We start from the raw sequence: 12,430 nt of genomic DNA on the forward strand, positions 1-12,430 counted from the left end.
GGAATGGCAGGGAGGAGCGTGCACCTACCGTTTGGTGGATGTTGCTGCAGGCAAAGGAGCTGGAGTCAAAGGCGTTTGGGGGGGACGCGACCACCAACAGAGTGTTTTGCGGTCGCGAACACGCTTATCGCAAATTAGAGAAGCATCAAAAGGTGGATGCTTTTAAGCCCCGGGCAATGCCAAACCTCACAATGTTTTGCGACCGTCGTCTCGATGGTTCATGTATATCACGGTTGGCTTGAGCATCTCTTTCGAGTATAAAATCTGGAAAATCCTTTCCTGCCGCCGCTAACCGTATGCTCTGAACCATCCCCATTACCGTAAATCGTCATAAATGGGATTAAATGGGCAACAACATAAAAAAGAGGCGAAATTGATAAGCGCGCCGCCTTCGATTACCGATGCGATCGATGCGGTCGGTGATAGGCGTTACTTTCTCTTGCATAACGGCACCGGCTTTATGCTGCACTTAACGTGAGGTTGAGAAAGCTTGTACGTTCTCCCTCAGCTTCCTCTCCCAAAAAAGGGGATACGACGGGCCAGCTCCTTTTTCTTGAGCCGCCTTTCTGCGCGCGTGACAGGATACGTCGTGGCCGTTGTGTGTGTTAATGTAATTTATGCTCATGGTTCCCCCCTCTGGCAGGCCAAAAGGTCAGGTCATGGTGAGCGGTTTCCGTCGCAGTACACCACCTTCCTCCTCCCCCCACCGGCGTGATAATTGAAAAATCGCATTTTACCGACGTGTAATTCTCGATCATTTGTATCGATACACACAGACACACATGCGGTAAACATTGCATTCTGCTGCATCGGTGCTGGATTGTTACAACGTCAGCGTACAGCGTGTGTGCGATACATTATGTTGGTACGAAAGGCTCGCGCGTACCGCGGACCGTGTTGATCCAAAAACTGTTGGCGGTTGTTTGCGTTCCGGCAAAGTGCTAAAGTGCACACACACACACACACACACACTGTACGGGACACGGAGGTGAAGCAAAGGGTCCCCCATTTATCTCGGCCCGGTATGTTTCGATACTGGAGTGACGGCAGCGGGCACACGCATGCACCACGCACATGTTGGACCGACCGGCACGCAAACACATCGGAGATCGCGCGCGCTCCTCTCGCTCAGCTGTGGCAGCTTAAGTGCGGGCAATAAATAAGCTGGAAATTAGCACTATCGCTCGGCGAGTGTGTCTGTCCGCCACCCCGGCCACGGAGCCGCCACCTCAGGCGATGTTTATTCTTGCTTTTATTTGCTTGCAACGAAGGGGCGAATGCGCTGTTCTATCTTGTATTGCCGTCGGCATTCTTCGCCTGTCGTCACCTTTCCGGAACCGGGAAGTGGTAGGAAGAACCGCAATTCTGGGGGAACGTGAATAACTAGGGATAATACGGTTTTATTGCTTTATTAATGCGCACCAAACGGAGGAGGGGATGGACGAGCCGCTTGGGTGATGAACGGAATCACATTAAACTTCGGATTCCGGACCAAAGTCGATTAGCAAGCCTTCCTAATGAAAGCGTAGCCGGCTTGAAGGAACGTTTGCATGGCTCAGGAAGGCACTTCCTGAGCGCGGTAAGTTCACTTGTTACCCGGACGGGGCATTTGCCTAAAAGACACAAGACACCAGGAGAGGGGATCGCATTGGAGCGTCTGTGACTCGTTTTGCTGCGGTTGCTTCACTCACCCGACCGACAGAATGCGACACGAATACGGCTTCAAGCGGAACCGATCGGCTTTGTGCCGGCATGCACTTTGCAAAACAAAAAAACAAGGAGGGACACCTTGCAGCCATTAGAAAGCACGATTAAAGCAACGGCGGCTGGGTGGCGACGAACCCCTTTTTTCATCGACGAGTGGTGGAAGATTTATCTTCCCGGCTGCGACGACGACGACGACAACGTCGTTCTTGTTCGGTGTTTTACACGATCTCCCCCTCTCGCCGATCCAGTCAGCCGGGAGTCGAGTTTTCCATAAGTCACCTGCCAGTCCTGCCGGGGCAGCAGCTTTGGTGTCGATGAGCGGGCGAAGCGAACGCTGGAAGCAATCCGCAATCCGTAGGGCCGCGGTAAAGGAGTGGCTCCCTCATCAGGACTGCACGCTCTGATCGTGGCTGCTTTTTTTTCTTTCTTTCTCGGGCACACGGTCACAAAACGGGGTTCGTTGTAAGGGAAGCAACCATGAACATCAACAACAACAATGGTATGATCATGCGAGAGGGGGAAAGTAGTAGTAGTAGAATGCAAGGTGTATCTCTGCCGCCAGCGGTTAGAAGCGAAACCCCGGCCGAAACCTGTGTCCTGTTTTAATTCCAACGGTCGCGCACCCCGAATCGTGCCCGAACGGCGAATGTTTTGGCGAAACAGATTTGTGGATGTGGGCGTTCTGTTGATAGACGGTGGGAAAGGAAACAGGGATCGGGATGTGGTTGGGTGAGAAATGAATTATTTATGATCGCTCAACTTCACCCGGGTGGATCGATTCTCTTCACCGGGTTTATTTTGATTTTATTTCTGTTTTCGCTCGTGGGTGAAATGGGCAAACTGAGCTAACGGAGGGGAACCTCCCTGCCGGGACGGTCCTCCCTTTGTGACCTATATTAACATCAGCCACAAGTTGGCGCACCGTCAGGGGATGGGAAAGATGGCAACGTGATCGGCAAGTGTATGCAAGCACGTCTGCCAGCGTCATCAGGTGTTGTCAGGTTTGGGTTGATCGCAAGATTTACTGGATAAGCTCACTCCGATGAGTAGCACACCTTCCAGCAGCGATGCTCAGCTGCATTTTGTGCTGTGTGACGGTATGTGTGTGTGTGTGTGCTTCAAACGCCAAGGTACGCTAATGAGACGCGAATTCTTTGCCCGCTGGTCGGATTGCTCGACTCCCGATTCGATCAATCAAATGTTCGCGCCCAACTTGTCGGCTGATCGGGCGACAAAAGAAAGAGCGAGAAAGAGGGCACCCGTTGCAGCACCTGATGCTTGATTAAAATTCTTCAACAAACAGCGACGGTAGAGGCGATTGTTTGGCGCAACGCAACCCCGCCAACTCTGCGCTCGATCGATGTAAAACCCCGCGAGCATATCTTCAACCATCGTGGGTACCATCGGCGATTGGAGCGGTTCGCTCGCTGTACACCGGCAACCGGGTGTCCAATTATGGTCAACATTGACCAGACCGCACCACTGCCGCCACTCGGTCCGATTCTATGCTTATCGAATGGGGCAGATCTAGTTCGAGATCACCTTACCCGGCAGCAGAAGAATGCAATGCAATTTGTCAGCAAACCCGGGGTGACAAAAGAGCGCCCCACGCGTCCGGTCGGGGATCAATTATAGAGTGCTTTCTAATAAGGTCCCCATTCTGGGGCCATTGTCCGGTGTGGTGCTGAAAGAACGTTGGCTAAATGGACGTTGTAGGGTTGTGATTATTGCGATTGCAGTAAGGAAAAAGGCGACCCAGTGCCGTTAGTTTTCACCCTTTTCGTATGGGTAAATGGATGGTTCCTCCCCTCCCTTTCCAAAAAAGGGTCGTCCAGGGTGGAGCATTTGTCGCTGTCAAGATCAGACCGGGGCTGGGGAGATCGAGTTCAAAGCGCACAATATCGGCAGCGACGTGGGAAATTAGTCATTATCAAACAGGTCATTATGTGGTGTGGCCTGTGCAGCAGTTATGAGATACTAATTTTGCGCCCATAAAACATTTAGATCACCTCCTGCGGTGTACTACAAGCATGTGCGGGCGAGTGGAGGCGACCCTGCTGCTTTGCTATTTGTGCAAAGTGTAAAATTACACGGATTAAGTGGGCAAGTTAGCAGCGCGCGCCTGCTCAATCTTAAGCCTCCCTCCATACTTCACTCGCGGAAAGTCATCAAAGCGCCTTCGTTTTGAACCGGTGCCATTTCCGAGTGTGCTAATCCGACATTTTATCTGCGATCGATCGATGGTGCTTGTGCGTGGGAGGGCGGTGGGTGGGTGCACTGGCAGGGAATGAGAAATATGATCTTAATCCTCGTGTTTACCATTGCACCTCCATTGCCAGAGAGGTTTCCTTATAATTGCAACAATGTTGATAATGGTTGCACCATCTCGAGTGGCTGCCAACTGGGTGGAGTTGGACGAATGATCAGGAGAATTTTTCCTGACCTCATTCTTTCGTTGCCCATTGGTTTGCCTTCAATTCAGTCCGTATACACATGGATCAAGCACTGGCCGTATGCAAAGATTAATCACCACCCGCCCCCAATGGCGCGTTGACGGCTTTGGCAGCGGGCAATGGATACGACACGTGGTGGCACGTAATTTGTTTGACATGACTTTGACTTTTACTTTTATTTACCATACCGTCGTAACTAAGAGATGGTCGTAAAATACGGGGCTCACTTGTACGGCAGTACTCAGTAGTTACCATCGAAGACTGATAGGTTGCGCGGTTGACATCGCCGTGGCTCGTTAAGATTAACATCGGAGCTACAGTCGCCCTTCTATACACCCTGTGCCGATGTTTTGATGCTCCTTCACAGGGCGGGGGCGCAATTTTGGAAGCCTTCGCCAGCTCACAGCAGGATACCGTTGCTGCGCGTGCACAGAAATGAGTTCAAGTTCAGTGTTTGTACCGGTATGCGTGCAAGATAAATCACCGTAATTTATGCTCAAATACAATCTAGCGCTCGTGCGGACTCTTGGCCGTTTGGGCCATAAAAAAATGGTAGATGAGTTTGCTTAGCGTTCTCACAAAGCTCTCGCTCCGTACAGAATTAGCTTGTGCGGATTTATTTTAACGTCTTTGTAATTGATTTTAAAGCTTTTTTTTGCAACGTCTCACACACAAACTCCAACCGACAACCGGGTCAGAGCTAATGTTGCAACGGTTCGGCTTAACAACCACCTGCTCTCAAGCTGCGCCTCGCGCCTCCTGCACTGATTGCAACGACCGTGCAAAACCGCTACCGTTAATCTGTTGTGACATTTCATGGTCGAAATTGGCGATCACGGCTAAACCCGTCCACCAGCGGCACACGATTTGCATTGTTCCGAGCTGCGGTTTGTTGTGCTCAGGCCTCTCCAAAAAATAGGCAAACTCTTGCCCCTTCTTTTGAATCGCGGTTAGTTAGAGGGACGTTTAAAGGGGTTTGGGGTAGCGTGTCTGTGTTGAGCAAACCGCAAAGGAACTCATATGTCAAGCTCTACACACACACACACACACACACACACACACACACACACACACACACACATCGCTTTTGCATGCGTAATTGCTAATCGTCGTTTCGTCTGTGTTCGCCGGCAGCATTTCGGGTTCGTCGCCTGCCGACGCTAAGCTTTTCTTCAGCTGTCCACGACCGGCTAGTAACAAATGTATTGTGTGTGTTCGTGTTAAATGCAGCGGCTTAGATTAATAGACGCCTTGGGACGGCAGGACGATTGCTACAGCACTGCTGATCGCCGTCGAGGCCATGTGGTGGCGGCTCGCCCGGTTAGTCATCATTACTGCTAGAGCGTGCAGATTTTGACAACTCACGGCGATTTGAAACTAGCGGTAACGGTTTGGCCTGCACGCACCTACCCGATCTTGACCGCGCATGAGACGTACTGGCTGTGCTTACTTAAGATTAATGTGTTCCGAAAAAGGGAGAATGGTTTGGCTGTCCAAAACAGGGCCAATCTGTGTGTTTGGTAGGTGTGGTAGAAGGGTAATTCGCTTGTTTTGTCGGAGACTTGTCAGAGTTGTGTTTTTAACTTCCGCCCTGCTCAAAAATGCTCAGTTGAGTCCCTTCGCCCGCTTTTTTTCTGGGACCTGCCCACTTACGGTGACACTTGTCTAACGTCTCAACTCTCAAAATCCCATTTCGCACCTTTTGGCCCGACTACGCGGAAAGCGTCGCACACTAACGAATCGCACGAACGCCGCGACATCACAATTGCGCCCCGATGAAATTGTTACGTTCTTCGAAGTGCAACTTCCGCGTGTGTGTGTGTCTGCATGAGTACCGTTGTCGACACCGTTCTGGGATCTGGTGCCGTTTCCTCTTCCCTCATTCTCGGCCCAGCGTGGCGGCAACATTCGTTGCGGTATGCGGCCCAGAACCTTTAGAATAAGGGTGGAAGTCATCGCGTATCTTCGCGCGAGCGTGCTTCCCGATCGATCCCGGTGCAGAAACAAACACGCAAAAAAACCGGTCATGCAGAGGCGGCGTTGGTCGTGGTCACGCGGATTTGCGCGGATCGGAGTTTCTTTGCGATCGGGACCGATGACTCGCGATCGATGGCAAATTCCCGGCAAACCTCGCAAACCGACCGTATGGTCGTGTTAAGCCACGCGAGAGGATTATGTCGGACAGAATACGAGAAAAAAAGGGGAAAAATCGTGTAAAAAATGCTGTGCTCTGCTGCCCTTGTTCCCTGGATATTTCCCTCGCTTATCGCGAGCTCACGTCCAAGCCAGAATCGCTTGTGGTAGTAACGGTGGTCGTGGTGGTAGTGGAGCTGTGGTTTTTGTTCATTATAACTTGCCCTTGCTCTGGAAAGGCCGTCGGACGGAAGAAGCTCAGTGCTCAAAAGGGAGCGCGATCGCATCTGTGGTATTGTAGGAGGGAATAGCCGCGGTTTTGCAACTTCGGTATGTTCAGAAAACGTTGTTAATTTTTTAGAAGTCCATCCACACGGTGCAACGAGACTGCTACACGCGCCCATCTTTGGGAGTGTCCGAATCATCGGTTTTTTGTATTCTTTTTGTATCTACTGTTTATGCTACCGGTATTAGCAACAACGATACAACGCCCCAACAGCAATCCATCCAGGCAGCTGAACCCAAGGGAGCAAAGGAATCGTGATTTAGAACCCAATGCTATCCTCTCTCTTTCTCTCTGTCTGAGTATTTTCACCCGACAGATTCGATGTTAGCCTGTTTGCGACATGCACAAATCGGATGTTAGGACATGGCTTTTGAGTATAGTATGCTGTTGTGTCTTTTTTTCCCTTTTTCCATCGCTAAATGGCTCACCCCAAAACGTGCCAGCCGCCCGACTCTTTCCCAACTCCACGCTGACCGATGTGTCTCAATTTTGGGCACTGCTCCTGGTGGCCTCGTTTCGTTATTTTCTTGCTTCTGTCGCGTTCACGTTCTACTTGCCAGTCGGGAAACATGTGTCCCGATTTGGCACGTTGATCAGGTTAATTGCTGCGGGGTCTCCTGCACCTTTGCCGCAGATTCTCTTTATTGGATTTCATTAACCTTTTTCATGCACGAAGTGGACTTGTTTCTTTGTATTCCCCCCTCCCCGTCGGTGAGTAACTGCCCGCAGCAGTTTGATGAGATTTTGTTTTAATTTTAATGTATCTTGACGGCGGGGTGCAACTGCACACGCATATATCTTGATAGCTATCCTTCAGCTGACCCCATTTGCTCGACGATCTCGTTTAGCAAAAAAGTTTGCTAAATGTCACGGGGTGCGTATAATGCGTTGAAGAGAAACGCAAGAAACGTGGTACTGGTACGCCAGTGTCATATCCTTCGACGTGCAAATTTGTTCACTTGCGGAAGGTTCGTCGCTGTTCTGGCCGCGCGCAAGTCTTTCGTAGTTTATTTCCCCGTCGCCACGTGTGGAGGTCGTTTTATGGCTTCACTATGGTGGCGAAGTGGCTTAAAATTGTCACCCAGCGGTACCGTTGATAGCATTTAAGGTGTGTTACCTCGGCTATGCTATTGCCGCCAGCTCCACACGGAACAAATGCAAGCCGATTAGGATGAATAAATGCGGTGGGTGAATAAAATGGAGTGCAGATCGTGATTTTATTTTTGGTGCATAGATAATTCACCTTGTCACAAGTGTACTGTGACAGGGAACCGCCGCATTAAAAGTGTGACCGACTGGTTCCAAACTGTCGTTGCTGGTTTGGCGATAAAAGTGACTTGAAGAACAGAGTTTAAGAAGTTAATTAGCATAATTGCGTAGAATTAAGCTCTTTGTCGGCTCTGGCGGAACAATCATTCTATCGTCGGCGTTATGAATATTGGTGGACGGCTTAACCTTTGCCGTTTGCTTTCATGGAGCAGTAAATTCGATGCTGGTAAGAAACCTTCTAACAGACGGGCGAAGGTATAATGCGGTTTCAACGCGAATCATTCCAACTTGCAGCTTAAACCTTGTATTTGACACTTTTGCCGAAGCAATACAAATGCATCGGTCCTTCATCGTTTGTTTTGTAAACATTTGCAAAACAAGATTAAGGCGAATGTGAAACAGAATATAGGATAGGAAAGAAAAGAACATGTGTTCGGACAAACTCATTCCATTAGTGCTTGTGCGTGTCAATTTGCAGTCGAATTGTTTAGGCCAAAACCTCAAACAGAACGGAAATAACAATAATAGACAGGTTTAAATAAGCATCTTTTTGCATAATATTTGTTGCTGTGGCAAATGGCACAAATTGCTTGCCTCAGTTCATGCACCGAAAGGCTGCCGAACGCTCCGTTTTTGTCCCCCCTGCTCCGACCACAGTGCTCAAGAAATTGCAGGAATCGAACAGATGAAGTTGGGAAATTTGATTCGCACATTCTCGTTTCTCTTTCTCGGAAGCCCATTTCACGCCCGACCGGACCCGATATTCAAATGTGTGTGTTTCTTTGCAGCGCACTAAAAGTGCTGCCGCGCGACGTGTAATATCACGGCAGATCAAGAATCTCATTAAATGAGACGCTTGAGGGATGTGAAGGCACTTTCCAAAAAAACCGAACCTCGGTGCATTCGTTTTATAGACGATCACGCTTAGCGTTCGGGTTTCCTCTGTCCTGTTTGGTTGCTGGTTTCCTCCTCGTGCGCGCTTCTCTTGCATGCGCATAAAACCGTCCCATTTTTGAATTGCAGAAAAGTATGCGAGAAAGGAGGGGGAAAAGAGCCCCTCTCGACACACATCACTGTCGATTTCTTCATTGGTGGCGAGTACGAATTAAGATGGCAAAAAAATGATTACGACTCATAATTGCGGTTTTGCGCCCAAGACCCGATGAGAACTGCTCAATATGCACGTTAATTTACACACACAGACTGAGGGACAGTCACCAGGCAGCCACGTAGCATGGTTTCCAGTCGGGGAGTTGTTTTTTTTTGTTGGTTTGGACTGAACCTTTCAAGACCTTGAAAGAAGTGCGCAAACACCAATGGCGGCGGCGATGGGATTGCGTTCGCTTCTTGCGCTTGCGGTTTGTCAACGGTGTGGTAAAAACTCCCGTTTTGCCATTTTCGATAGTGGGCTTGCATAAGAGAGCATCATCGCGGTGCACGGGCACGATCAATTAGGAGCAGATAATTTGAATTAATAATATTGGTTCGGGAAGGACGGGAAGGTGATGGTGGTGCGTGGTGCATGGTGGGTTAGATACACCGCGGCACAACGAATTCCCAACGGGCATCACCGACCGTTTAATGGCAAAGTCGTGAGAAAATCACCAGTCACCGGCACGGAAAAGCATCATCCCGGCGATCGCGCATGCATGGTAGACGGTCGATGACAAAATCTTCCGCGCCGAATTTTGCGCCGTACGCTCGCCGCTTGAAGGAACGCGCCTGAAGGTTAAACTGTCAATCGAGCCGTGCCGGATTGCTGATCGATTGGTAAACGATCATCGGAGTGCGGGAACGCCGTCGAACGGTTTCTTTGGTGTGCGCGCGCGGTGCACTTCGCGTCCATATCGGGCTGAAGTGGATTTGGTTGGCCGGTGGTGATTTGGAGCTTTTTGGGTGGGCTTACACTCTCAAGCAAAGCAATAATAATAGTGGGAACCCCCTTTTTGTTCAAAACAAACCCCTCCCCCCCCCGTGGCCAGCAAGAAACGGGGTAGCAATCGAGACGTTAAGTAGTCGTCACTAATTTGTTTGTACAAAACGTGCGTGGCAGCTTGGATAGGGGCAAGACAACAAAAAACATTTGAAATTAAACTGCACACAAACCAGCTTCTCGCGCACTGCGCTTGTGATCGTTGTTGTGATCGGAATTGTGGTTGCGTTGGAGTTGGCCGCTTTTTTGTTGTTGTTACGGTCGCTTTAATACAAAAGCACATGCTCAGAGCCCCAAACCTGGCGAGCGAGGCGTCGAAGGGGTGTTTCGATGTGTCACGAAACCGTTTATGATTTTGACAGGTTGCTCTGTTCTCGAGGAGGTTGCGCGATCGCATCGAGTGTTCGATTTCTGAATGGGTGTAAAGTGACGACTGCCAATACTGCATTCCAATCCTAAACCGGGGGCGGAAGAAACCGGACGGAGGAACACACATATTTGAAATGCAATTGTTACAATTCTAGACGTGCGGGAGTCATTTCGTTCCGTGCTGTACACGACACAAGACACCAAGAGACGCTTGACCCTGAGCCACGATGGCATGACAAATGATGCCGTCCGACAATATCGATCGATCGTAGGCAATTGTGAGTGAGATTGCATTTTTCCACTCCCGTTTATTTTAAATAACCCACCAGGAGGACCTTGATCGCAACGACCGCAAATGCAAATAGGAAATTAATATCACACATCGTTAGGAGGCCGTTTTTAATTTTCATCCCAACCTGATGCGAGCTGCAATTAACTTGATCGCTCACAGGGTTTGGTGATGGAAGTGATTTATTTAAAGCACCTGCTTCCCCCGATCCCGACGACCGCAGGGCAGGGATTACTTTTTTCCCTGTTGGGTTGCTTGCCAAGCTGGACAAACTATCGCATCGCAAACGATGGACACAGAAACAGTGATTTTCGATTTCGAACAATATAATTAACGAGTATTCTCATCAAATTTTATGAACATGATTATCATCATCATCATCATGATCGTCTGATGCGCGCAACTTCGCGTCGTCACAACCGACCGTCATTCGGGGTCGGTGCCGATCGGCGTAATAATCTTTTGCCACATTTTAGCGTTATTATTTTCAGCGTCATCTTTTGTGCGGACAATTTGCCGATGCCTGGTTGTTCCGATGGGGTGCGTGTTCGCATAAACGCGTGGACGCCCTTAAGTGGACGCGAAATAAGACATGCAATCGGGCAAGGGACGGGGGAACGAAAACAGGGAAGAAAAAACAAAACACCCTCCCCCTCCAACAACACACCCTGGCTATTAGCTGTTGGCCGAGCGACAGCGAAAAGCTGGTAAAATAAACACACCGTCGTTTAATGACGTTACGATAAACGAACATTCCATCCGCCAAGGGGTGGATCACAATCGATCCTCCTGAGCTCCGGAGGCTGGGATGTGGGGGGCATGTAAAAATCGACAAACTTTCAATCACCAGCAAATGGGGCGGTTTGGGAATCTGGGGGAAAGTATCGGGAAAACGAGGCAACACAAAAATAAGAAACCTAATCAGGGTTGATCCTCACCCACGGGAATCGGACGGTCGTTGCGGTGGTCCCTGATCGCTACGATTCGGGTGGTATAACGCGAGATGTTAAACACAGTAAAGCAACACACACACACACACGCACAAAAGCCAAGGGTTTGGCCACATTTTTTTGCACATCGTTTCGGAAATGGGGAGAATGCTTTGCCGCTGGCGTGGTGAGATGTGTTTTGCCCCGAAAAACTCCCGGCCCGAAGGGTGAATAATAATAAACACTCGTTTAAAGTTAGAAAAATTTTGACCATGTTTCCCGGGTGGAACGATCACACTCATGCTAATTTTGGCTAATGGTTTCCTGCACTCCCAGAAGGGCACAGAGTAGGGCTGCTTTAAGTAGCGGTTGTAACCATTTTGGCCCATGTTGTACCAGCACTGGCGCTGTAAATATGCAGCTTACAAAAAACAACACACACTCACGCCCTACCGGTTAGCCTGTTGCACAAACACCGATGCTGTGGTGCCTGATACCAAACGCGGCAGCATTAGTGCATGTGGGGCTGGCAGTGTGCGACCGCGATCCTCCCATTTTATCGCATTCCCTCGATCGGCGGTGGAATGCTTGAAAGATAGGCCGGCCTGGAAAAGACGATCTTGTTACGTTGTCCGGGCGCGGGCACGAGTAAAACGAGACATGTAGGCCATCACATTTGCACAAATATGGTTATCGATTAATCCAGTTCTAGCTTTGACGACGACGTCAAACAAGCAGTGGGCTCTGGCACATACGTCTGCAGCGAAGAGGAGAAACACAAAAAAAACTCGCCCCGAGCATGGGGAAGCAAAAACCATCCTTCGCCTAATGAAATTCACAGGAAAATTTCTCCCTCATTAGAAGCTAATTCTTGCGGATGGTTTTTGCTTGTTTGCTTGTCTGCTTGCGCCATTCGCTTGCACACCGTCCCTTCCGGGGCAGTTGGGTAAGCAGCGCGGGTGCACACCCGTGCACACGATCTCCGTGCTGCTTTCGCCCATGCGACGGTGTTTCCTCATTCCACGCGGTGAGCTTTTCCTGGGACGTGCGCGATTCGCGTAT

General features: G+C 49.7%; 2 protein-coding genes across 2 annotated transcripts in view; one reads left to right on the forward strand and one right to left on the reverse strand.

Annotated features, from left to right (window-relative positions):
* LOC3290597 (WD repeat-containing protein on Y chromosome) overlaps positions 1-12,430 on the forward strand; it is a 94,639-nt gene that overhangs the window by 57,924 nt on the left and 24,285 nt on the right. The window lies entirely within an intron of this gene.
* Positions 1-12,430, reverse strand: part of LOC1273658 (cadherin-99C) — a 149,284-nt gene that overhangs the window by 42,805 nt on the left and 94,049 nt on the right. The window lies entirely within an intron of this gene.

This window comes from Anopheles gambiae, chromosome 2 (assembly GCF_943734735.2).
Source record: "Anopheles gambiae chromosome 2, idAnoGambNW_F1_1, whole genome shotgun sequence".
NCBI classification, from domain to species: Eukaryota; Metazoa; Arthropoda; class Insecta; order Diptera; family Culicidae; genus Anopheles; species Anopheles gambiae.